Below are 11985 nucleotides of genomic sequence, written 5' to 3' on the forward strand. Positions count from 1 at the left end.
TATATAGCTCAAAAGATATAAGTGAAGCACATAGAGTATTCTAACAAATTCCGAATCATGTGTGTCTCTCTCAAAAGATGTGTACAGCAAGGATGATTGTGGTAAACTATAAAGCAAAGACTCAAATCATACAAGACGCTCCAAGCAAAACACATATCATGTGGTGAATAAAAATATAGCCCCAAGTAAAGTTACCGATAGACGAAGACGAAAGAGGGGATGCCTTCCGGGGCATCCCCAAGCTTAGGCTTTTGGTTGTCCTTGAATTTTACCTTGGGGTGACTTGGGAATCCCCAATCTTAGGCTCTTTCCAATCCTTGTTCCATAATCCATCAAATCTTTACCCAAAACTTGAAAACTTCACAACACAAAACTTAACAGAAAATCTCGTGAGCTCCGTTAGCGAAAGAAAACAAAACACCACTTCAAGGTACTGTAATGAACTCATTCTTTATTTATATTTGTGTTAAACCTACTGTATTCCAACTTCTCTACGGTTTATAAGCTCTTTTACTAGCCATAGATTCATCAAAATAAGCAAACAACACATGGAAAACAGAATCTGTCAAAAACAGAACAGTCTGTAGTAATCTGTATCAAACGCAAACTTCTGGAACTCAGAAAAATCTACCAAAATAGGACGACCTAGATGATTTGTTTATTGATCTACTGCAATTGGAATCAGTAATTTATCACGTTCTGGTGATTTTAAACAATTGTTTTTGTGAACAGAAAGTTTCTGGAATTTTCAGCAAGATCAAATAACTATCATCCAAGAAGATCCTATAGGTTTAACTTGGCACAAACACTAATTAAAACATAAAAATACATCTAACCAGAGGCTAGATCAAAGATTTATTACTAAACAGAAATAAAAGCAAGAAAATTAAAATAAAATTGGGTTGCCTCCCAACAAGCGCTATCGTTCCCTTAGCTAGGCATAAAAGCAAGGATAGATATAAGTATTGCCATCTTTGGTAGGCAATCCATAAGTGGCTCTCTTAATAGATTCATAAGGTAATTTAATATTCTTTCTAGGGAAGTGTTCCATGCCTTTCCTTAACGGAAATTGGAATCTAATATTCCCTTCTTTCATATCAATAATTGCACCAATCGTTCTAAGGAAAGGTCTACCAAGAATAATAGGACATGAAGGATTGCAATCTATATCAAGAACAATAAAATCTATGGGCACATAGTTCCTATTTTCAAAAATAAGAACATCATTAATTCTTCCCATGGGTTTCTTGATAGTAGAATCCGCAAGATGCAGGTTTAAAGAATAATCATCAAATTCACGGAAACCTAGCAAATCACACGAAGTTTTTGGGATCGTGGAAACACTAGCACCCAAATCACTTAAATCATAGCATTCATGATCTTTAATTTTAATTTTAATTGTAGGTTCCCACTCATCATAAAGTTTTCTAGGGATAGAAACTTCCAAATCAAGTTTTTCTTCGTAAGATTGCATCAAAGCATCAACGATATGTTTAGTAAAGGCTTTATTTTGGCTATAAGCATGAGGAGAACCTAGCACGGATTGCAACAAGGAAATACAATCTATCAAAGAGCAATTATCATAATTAAATTCCTTGAAATCCAAAATAGTGGGTTCATTGCTATCTAAAGTTTTAACCTCTTCAATCCCACTTTTACCAATTTTTGCATCAAGATCTGAAAACTCCGAATTTTTGGGACGCCTTTTAACTAAAGTTGACTCATCTCCAGTCCCATCATTATCTCATAAAAACTAGAAGAACATGCCTTCACAAAGCAATCTTTCTTAGCACGTATCCTAGCGGTTCTTTCTTTGCACTCATCAATGGAAATTCTCATGGCTTTGAGAGACTCATTGATATCATGCTTAGGTGGAATAGATCTAAGCTTCAAAGAATCAATATCAATAGAAATTCTATCCATGTTCCTAGCCAACTCGTCAACCTTAAGCAATTTTTCTTCAAGCAAAGTATTGAAATTCTTTTGTGAATTCATAAACTCTTTAACACTAATCTCAAAATCAGAGGGCAACTTATTAAAATTTCCATAAGGATTGTTGTAGGAATTACCATAATTATTAGAGGAATTACTAGGGAACGGCCTAGGATTAAAGTTTCCTCTATACGCGTTGTTACCAAAATTATTCCTACCAACAAAATTCACATCCATAGATTCATTATTATACTCAATCAAAGTAGATAAAGGCATATCATTAGAATCAGAAGAAGCACTCTTATTAGCAAACAATTTCACAAGTTCATCCATCTTTCCACTGAAAACATTAATTTCTTCAATTGCATGAACCTTTTTACTAGTAGATCTTTCAGTGTGCCATTGAGAATAATTAACCATAATATTATCTAGGAGTTTAGTAGCTTCTCCTAAAGTGATTTATGTAAAAGTGCCTCCCACGGCCGAATCTAAAAGGTTTCTAGAAGCAAAATTCAATCCGGCATAAATTTTTTGTATAATCATCCACAAATTCAAACCATGAGTATGGAAATTACGTATCATTACTTTCATCCCCTCCCAAGATTGTGCAACATGTTCATGATCAAGTTGCTTAAAATTCATAATATCGTTTCTAAGAGAGATGATCTTAGCGGGAGGGAAATACTTAGAGATAAAAGCATCTTTGCACTTATTCCAAGAATCAATACTATTTTTAGGCAAAGATGAAAACCAAGTTTTAGCACGATCTCTAAGAGAAAACGAAAATAGCTTTAATTTCACAATATCATTATCCACATCTTTCTTCTTTTGCATATCACACAAATCAATAAAGCTATTTAGATGGGTAGCGGCATCTTCACTAGGAAGGCCGGCGAATTGATCTTTCATGACAAGATTTAGTAAAGCAGCATTAATTTCACAAGATTGAGCTTCGGTAAGAGGAGCAATCGGAGTGCTAAGAAAATCATTGTTGTTGGTATTGGCAAAGTCACACAATTTAGTATTGTCTTGAGCCATCGTGACAAGCAAGCAATCCAACACACGAGCAAACAAGAACCAAGCGAAAAACAGGCGGACGGAAAGAGAGGGCGAATAAAACGGCAAGGGTGAAGTGGGGGAGAGGAAAACGAGAGGGAAATGGCAAATAATGTAATGCGAGGGATAAGAGTTTGTGATGGGTACTTGGTATGTCTTGACTTGTGCGTAGACTCCCTGGCAATGGCGCCAGAAATCCTTCTTGCTGCCTCTTGAGCACTGCGTTGGTTTTCCCTTGAAGAGGAAAGGGTGATGCAGTAAAGTAGCGTAAGTATTTCCCTCAAAATTTGAGAACCAAGGTATCAATACAGTAGGAGACCACGCTCAAGTCCCACGCACCTACACAAACAAATAAGAACCTTGCAACCAACACGATAAAGGGGTTGTCAATCCCTTCACGGCCACTTGCAAAAGTGAGATCTCATAGAGATGATAAGATAATATTTTTGGTATTTTTATGATAAAGACTAAAAGTAAAGAAAGCAAAATAAACGGTAATAGAAATAACGGTAGATTAATATGATAGAGAATAAACCCGGGGGCCATAGGTTTCACCAGTGGCTTCTCTCAAGAGCATAAGTATTACGGTGGGTAAACAAATTATTGCGAGCAACTGATAGAATTGAGCATAGTTATGAGAATATCTAGGTATGATCATGTATATAGGCATCACGTCTGTGACAAGTAGACCGACTCCTGCCTGCATCTACTACTATTACTCCACACATCGACCGCTATCCAGCATGCATCTAGAGTATTAAGTTCATAAGAACGGAGTAACACTTTAAGAGAGATGACATGGTGCAGAGGGATAAACTCATGCAATTTGATATAAACCCCATCTTTTTATCCTTGATGGCAACAATACAATACATGTCGTTTCCCGTACTGTCACTGGGATCGAGCACCGCAAGATTGAACCGAAAGCTAAGCACTTCTCCCATTGTAAGAAAGATCAATCTAGTAGGCCAAACCAAACTGATAATTCGAAGAGACTTGCAAAGATAACCAATCATACATAAAAGAATTCAGAGGAGATTCAAATATTGTTCATAGATAATCTTGATCATAAACCCACAATTCATCGGATCTTGACAAACACACCGCAAAAGAAGATTACATCGAATAGATCTCCAAGAGAATCGAGGAGAACTTTGTATTGAGATCCAAAGAGAGAGAAGAAGCCATCTAGCTAATAACTGTGGACCCGAAGGTCTGAGGTAAACTACTCACACATCATCGGAGAGGCTATGGTGTTGATGTAGAAGCCCTCCGTGATCAATGCCCCCTCTGACGGAGCGCCGGAAAAGGCCCCAAGATGGGATCTCACGGGTATAGAAAGGTTGCGGCGGTGGAAATAGGGTTTTTTGCTCCTCCTCTGATGTTTTCGGGGTACGTAGGTATATATAGGAGGAAGAAGTAGGTCGGTGGAGCCACGAGGGGCCCACGAGGGTGGAGGGCACGCCCAGGGGGTAGGCGCGCCCCCTGCCTCGTGGCCTCCTCGTTGATTGATTGACGTCCACTCCAAGTCCTCTGGATCACGTTTGTTCAGAAAATCAAGTTCCCGAAGGTTTCATTCCGTTTGGACTCCGTTTGATATTCCTTTCCTTCAAAACACTTAAATAGGCAACAAAACAACAATTTGGGTTGGGCCTCCGGTTAATAGGTTAGTCCCAAAAATAATATAAAAGTGTATAATAAAGCCCATTGAACATCCAAAACAGATAATATAGTTGCATGGAACAATCAAAAATTATAGATACGTTGGAGACGTATCAACCACACACCAATAGTCGAGCGTTGTAGGTAGGCATCCATGCCACAGAGACAAACTGCACCTGTCCCCTCTCATGTTCTAGTGGGCACACACAAATTCGATGGCACTCTTTATCGATCGCGCGCGCGCGCACACACACACACACATCTTCATCATCCCTCTCCTCGATTCTATGGATACCTCAACCCGATGATACCTCCACTCTCTTCTCGTGGATCGCCCCCTCTATATATATGATATATCCAGGACTCTATTTGACACACATTGCATATGTTACATTTTTTGATTGAAATATCAACCACATATATTGCTTGTCTATTTCTCAACCCCCCCCCCAAAAAAAACACTCACGAACCCACACACTATATCTCTCTATGTTTGTATCTTTCTCACACAACCTCTAGGTGCACGTACTCACGCTTCGTGCCCAGCCACACCTGCGCGGGTACATGGTGGAGCTCATTTCTGTACGAAATGGCAGCCCACATGCTAATTTGAACGCATGTAGCGGTTGTTTACCTACGGAGGTCGTGTACCACGCGTGCACGAAACAAAGTTCGACTTGATGCGTTGGCGCGTTATTTTTAAATAAAGTTATATCGCTCAATGGCACGTACACAGAATATAAAACGATTTTTATGGAGAAAAAGGTAGTCCGGTCCACTATATACAATGGAGCCTGCCTGCCTGGGTTTGTCTCTCTTCAGAGTATCTCACACAAGGCGGCGGTGGCCTCTCTCTCTCTCACCGTTGGTCACTGATCCGGCCGCATCCCGTCCACCGGCAGAAAAGGAAGATGTGCATCATTTCTCCGTTCGACGGCGTCGAGGCAGCACGTCCCGATCTGCGGTACCCCATGTTCTCTCTGACCAAGCTCCGGTGCGGTAGGGCCGACGCCACCTGCTCGCTGCTGCAGTATGGGCAGATCCCGCCCGCCGCCCTCTCTCCTAGTTACATCCCGACGACCCCCAGGTATCACCTCCGGCCTTGCCCCACTGCCTGTCTTCCCACGTCGCTGCATGTGGAAAATCTTGCATGTGGGTCTTCCATAGTTCTTTGCCCAAAACGTAGCTTGTTCGGCGTACTTTCCATATTGCAATCTCGTCCTCACACCGTTTTAGACAAACACAACCGTGTTGTTATCTTCCCTTAGGACAAGGAATATCCTTCTTTTTTGTCGTCGTATGTGCCATCAACTATTATTGGCCAGTAATTGTTTCCTTTCTACCTCTTTTTTGCAAACAGGGCTATCCATTTCACCTCGTTGCTATTGCGACCTTTTGGTGAACTGCACAAATCACTTTTTTCTTAAGAGTGTTTTGTGCAGTTGTACTAAAATGTCACACGGGCAACGTCTCTACATTTCAGTGCAATTGCATAAAGGCAGATTGGTTTTGCTCTATCCTCCTCATCCAACTCCGAGCCTAATCTTCTTGAACTATTTGCTTAATCTTCTCCAACTAGTTAGTCTTAAGAGAGACTGCAAAGGTGACCGGCTTTTATTTGTGTGTTTATTGTTTAATCAACAATCCTCTATTATTGTAATCACACTTAATATCTTTGGAACAGGGATGCTCAGCTCTATTTTAGTGGAACTGCACAAAATAATCGGAATGTTGCATGCTCCAGATAGCTTCTTTTTTCCAACATGCCTTGTTGATTTAGACAGAGCTGGGGGACGTTGCTGCCAATAAAAGCATGGATCAATTTTAATTTAACACCTTCTCACAACTTTGTCTTCAGTTGTGATGTAAATATTAGCTCTGATCTGCTAATCATTGAGATGCATTAGCAAGGAACTTAGTTTTTTATTGTTTCTGAAAGAGCATGGATGGCAAGACACATGAAACAAAAGCTGAAAGCTCAGAGCATTGTACAATTTCATGTCGCTGGAAAATTATTTGTATAGTACTTTAATTATGTAAAATGCTGGAAGCTTGATAGCATTGCGAGAAGCCTCTTCAGCATCCGGGTCCATGTGCCATGCACAAAATTATACTTCCTCCGTTCCTAAATATTTATCTTTTTACAAATTTCAAATGGACATATTTTAGAGTGTAGATTCACTCATTTTGCTTCATATGTAGTCACCCGTTGAAATCTCAAATACTCTATAGTATATTTAAGAACAGAGGGAGTAGTGCACAACAGCATGGGAGACTCATCCCGGTTGTTGCGCCGCACTAATAGTGAGTAGTAATGAGCAGTCAAATCAAAAGCCCCACCTTTCCCACTGTAAGTTGCTCGGAAGAAGCAACCATCAATACGCTCTTCTTTGAATCCGCTCATACTACTCCCTCTGTCACAGTTTATAGAGCGCGCTTAAAAAAAGAACAATCTCTGGGACCAAGGCGACTAGCGACCGGCCTGAAAAATAGCATTCGTAGTTATAGCACGACATCTATTACTAGAGGAAATAATGCGTACACACATGCATGCAGTGCTTCCACCCCGGGTACACACATGCATGCACTTACTCCACTCCGTAGTACATCGAGAGAAAATTGTGGACTTGATTGTGGTGACCAGGCCCTAATTAATTGAGCATTAAACCAAACGCGTCTAAAGTCTCTCTGGTGGTGGGAATACATGGTGAGAATTGCACCAGAATGAAGCGTGCCCTGTAAACTATGACGGAGGGAGGAGTAGTATGAAGGTGCAAAACCAAGTACGCGTATGGCCAGTCGGTCAATGCACTTCCTCTTGTTATATCACTGACATGTGGGACCGGAGTGTGAGCAAACCGATCTCAATTGACGGCAAAATGGCCAACCCGCCGTTCCTTGAGAGAGACGAGGAGCGAGAACACACAAACGGGCTCGCACTAAGGCCAAGATATATTGGAGCATGGTTGATCGATATCATCATTACATGTTCGATGTTTTTTAACACTGCCATTGGGCTGCCGTTTTCCGCCCTTCTCCCGAATAAATGTATACTTTATCAGAGATTAAAATAAAATAAGAGTACAGACGCTCCACCATGCGGTTCTAGTAGTAGTACTACTCGTACAACTAAACCTTGCGCTTGGCTCTTCGCCTCTTCATGAAGTCGAACAATGATGGTACTCCGCATGTTGGGTACTACAGTGTGGCAATCTGACACTGAATGAACTGCTGCATGTCCACCGCCTGGGCGAGGGTAGGTTGCATTAGTCAAAAGGCATAATCGATCTTCACCTTGTCCTGCAAGCTTCTCCTCGTTCTGCGAGTTGACGGGACACACCAAAAAGTAGTGCTAGTCCATACCCCCTACTTTCCGGTTAATATGGCTTAATCTTTTTTTGCGGGTAAATGAGAGAGCTTTATTCATATATCAGCATTCTTAGGACAATCATCCAAGAGACTGGTCACTAGGAAGTGAGGTACCCCTCAAAAAAGAAGAAGGAAGCAAGGTGTTTCATCAAGCCAGCTCTCGGCCACATTGAAAGTGCAGTAAGCACGGTTCGCACAAAGATGCACCGCAAGGTTTGCTACCCTGTTTACATGCTGAATAACAAAAAAAGAGAAAATATTACCGAGCGCTCCTATTTGTAACAGGATATGAGCCAGAATTAAGCGAGAATTATGGCGAGTGTTCCATGCAATCAACTTCCATTATCACATGCGAGAACCCTCGAAGAGAACCAAATGTGTTGAAGATTGCTTTATCACATTTTAAAATAAAATAAGAGTGCATACGCTCCTCCATCCAGTTCCTAGTAGTAGTACATACCTCTATAGTACTAGTAGTAAACTTTGCGCTTGGCTGTTCGCCTCTTTGGGAAGTCGAACAATAATAGTACTAGTATGGTGTATGCTTCTAGCAATCTCACACCGAATTAACTGTTGCACGTCCACCGCCTGAGAGAGGCAGAGCTTGCATTAGTCAAAAGTTTCTCCTAGTCATGCGAGCCACCGCGCGCAAGCTTCTCCCGTCCTGCAAGCAGACTATGCTTCGGTGCCTTAAGGCACCTGCCTTTGTGTCCATGACATGTGGGCCCAACAGGTGTCTGCCCACATGTTAGTGACACAAAGGCAGGTGCCTTTAAGGCACCGAAACTACGTCCCCTGCAAGCTTGTCCTCGTTCGGCAATTTGACGGGACACGACAAAGTAATGCTAGTCCATACCGCCTCCTTTCCGGTTAATATGGCTTATTTTCAAACGAGATAAATAAACTGTCTGTCACTGTATATTTGTAAAAATACGGTCAGCGGACTTCATAATACGCTCATTGTGCTCAATATATACATTTTCCGGTGTTTATACGGTCACTAGCTCACCCTGGCTGAGTATGTGTGTGCATGCACGTGTAGGTTGAGCACTTGAGCGTGACCGTGTCTGTTCCGTCGTGTGCTCGGACATGCATGCTTTGTCAAAACGTTGCATGCAAGGTTTAATCATTCGTTGTTCACGCATGCATTCCCGATATTGATACGTTGGTAAAGACAATTTCTTAAGGAAAACGAGCCCAGGAATTGAGTACAAAGGGGACCAATAAGCTAGGACGGAGGGAGTACCAGTAGTGAACCGGAAAGAGGGAGTAGGTACTAGTAGTACTACGCAACAACGTGCAGTAACAAAATTCCTCTGTGCGCATCCTGTCTATGTGTCATGCAAGAAAATAGAGATAAGTACAAGTGAGACTCAGGAACGGTCATACACGTAGGGGGAGTACATGTAGGGGCCACTAAGGAGCAGTCAAATCACACAGTAAGTTAGTCGGAAGAAGCAACCATCATTTCACTCTTCAATGACACGTACGCAATATAAAATGGTTGATATGGAGAGAAAAAGAAAACCACTATATATACACTAGCAGGAGCCTAAGCTACAAGCCTGCTTGCTTGGGTTGCTCTCTTCACAAGCATAGAACGACGTTGGGGGAAGGGAACGATGTTTTGCGTAGACGCGGTTGACATCGGCGAGGGAGAAAACCCGCAGTCGGTGCGTCCCAATCGGGGGTCCCCGTGGTATGGGCTGATGCCGCCTCCCAACCGCCCTTCTAGCTATAGCCCGACGTCCCACGTACATCTTCCTTTTGGAGCCGGCTTGCTCCCCTGCCGCAGCTCCCCACGTAGCTCCATCTCCATGCTGATCTTTCTCTACTTCTACCGGCTTCTATTTGTGATGAGTTTATAACTCATGAACTAGTGCCAGTACTATTATTCTAATCACACTTCTTCAATATCTTTGCCATCAGGGATGCTCAACTCGATTTTAGTGGAACTGCACAAAAGCATCGTATGATCCGAGGGTGCCAGTCGTCTTTCCTTCGACATGTTCTACCTGGCCAGGAAATTAAATCCTGTTTAGGGTTTAGGGTTTAAGTCCTAGTGACCCCATCAGTAGTTTTTCTTTTGTACACGCTCTCACAACTTTTGTCTTTAGTTGTGAATTAAATATTGGCTATCATCTGTGAATCATTGAGATGCATCGGCATGCGTTTTAGTTTTCCTTTGTATTTGATGGAATGTTGTAACGGGTCAACCTTGGAGTATGATAACTTTCCCGCCTTCTTGTCGATGGATCGCGCCATGGAGTACTAGCACTACTGGAAGGGACTGACGAGTTGGGGGAGGACAGCTAGCTGTAGCACGGACTCTAAACAGCTTTTAACATGCATGTTGTGGCCGGCTATTGCGACCTTTGAATGCGGAGCAGCCGCGTGCACCGGGAAGCGGCGCGGGCGACACTCTCTCGGCCGGCGCACCGCTTCAATGCCGGCGCCAGTGAGAGGTCGCATTCGCTCTGGCCGGGCATGAATGCGGCACTGACTGTTTCGGGCAGGAAGCACGCGCGGGTGAAGAAGAGGGTTCCGGTTGGTTAAGAGCGGGCGTGGCAGCAATCTGGACGCCCGCAAACAAGAGATGGTGTACGTTAATATTGTTGCGTATATAATTAACAACGTAAATAATGTGCCAGTTGGACAGATATATTGCCGCGTATATAATTAACCACTGCTATGGAGAGATTTTTTTACTCCATTGTATATATAGCCTCTTTTTGATAGGGTTTCTTGCCTCTCACTCTCTCACCCTCTCCATATCAAAACAAGATGACAGTGTCCACTCTATCTCTCTCCTCACCGGTGGTCATAAATCCGGCCGAATCCCGTCCGCTGTGGGAGGTGAGGAGGTGCAGCGTTGACATTGTCGCCGTCGGTGATGGACGAAGTCGATGCGCACTGTCCTCTTGGAGCCGGCGCTGGCGCGGATGAAGGTCCTCCGCGCCCTTGTTCGCTGCCGTCGTGTGGGCAGATCCTGCCCGCCCGCCTAAGCGACATCTCGCCCACCTGAGGTATAACTTCTTGTACTGGTCCAGCTCCCCAGGTCGCTGCATGCGGGTTTTCTTCTATGCGACTACTCCCCAGCTCCCCATGTACAGTAGCTAGGGTTCGTCGGCTGGTCCAACATCACCTACTATTATAGAGGAAATACCACTCAAAAAGTTGTCTTGGTTTATGCCTCGGTGGAGGTATACATGTTGTTTCGACAAAAAGTACATGGTGGTTGTGCGGTTATTGTCCATATGCTCCTATTGCTGCTGCTAATCCAATAGTACTATCACTGGTTAAATGAAGAAATGTTTTTTTTCTTGGGTATCCTAGTTTAGTTCCCATCAAGATAATCGTGATGCTTTTGTTTGTTGGTGTACTTTTCATTAATTCTTATTGAAAATTGAGATGTTGCTGTTAATCTTGTACAACTGCCAAAACAAAGTAACAACACTATATCCCTTTTTATATTTTTGCAAACAGCGATGCGTATCTCCATACCCGGGCATGTCTTCCTCAATTTTAGTGGAACTGCACAAAATTGGATGGCCATTGTTGTTCCACCTCACTGTCCTCTGCCACATGGTTCTTCCTTCCTCGAGCTTGATTAATGAGAAGAAACAGACCACAGTGAGGATTTGTCGAACTTCATAGGTGCCTCACCCAAACTTGATGCCAAATGGATGATGCATCACCACGATGACCTATCGATGCTCATGGTTGCTCCTCATGGTTGCATCGGCCGGTGAAGCTGATCGAGTTTCCATAAAAAACAAGTTGTCTTCCATCAGTGATCTTTCCTTGTTACCCACAAAGATGATATCCTTCACCAGTTCACCTTGGTTGTGTTGGAGACGCAGTCGTCTTTCACGTTGGTGCAATTTTATCACACAATTGGCTATGAACCAAATGTTTCCTCGAAGAAGGATCGACGTTGGTACTAAGAGCTTAAGTTTTGTATTG

This window comes from Aegilops tauschii, chromosome 2 (genome assembly GCF_002575655.3).
Source record: "Aegilops tauschii subsp. strangulata cultivar AL8/78 chromosome 2, Aet v6.0, whole genome shotgun sequence".
NCBI lineage: Eukaryota > Viridiplantae > Streptophyta > Magnoliopsida > Poales > Poaceae > Aegilops > Aegilops tauschii.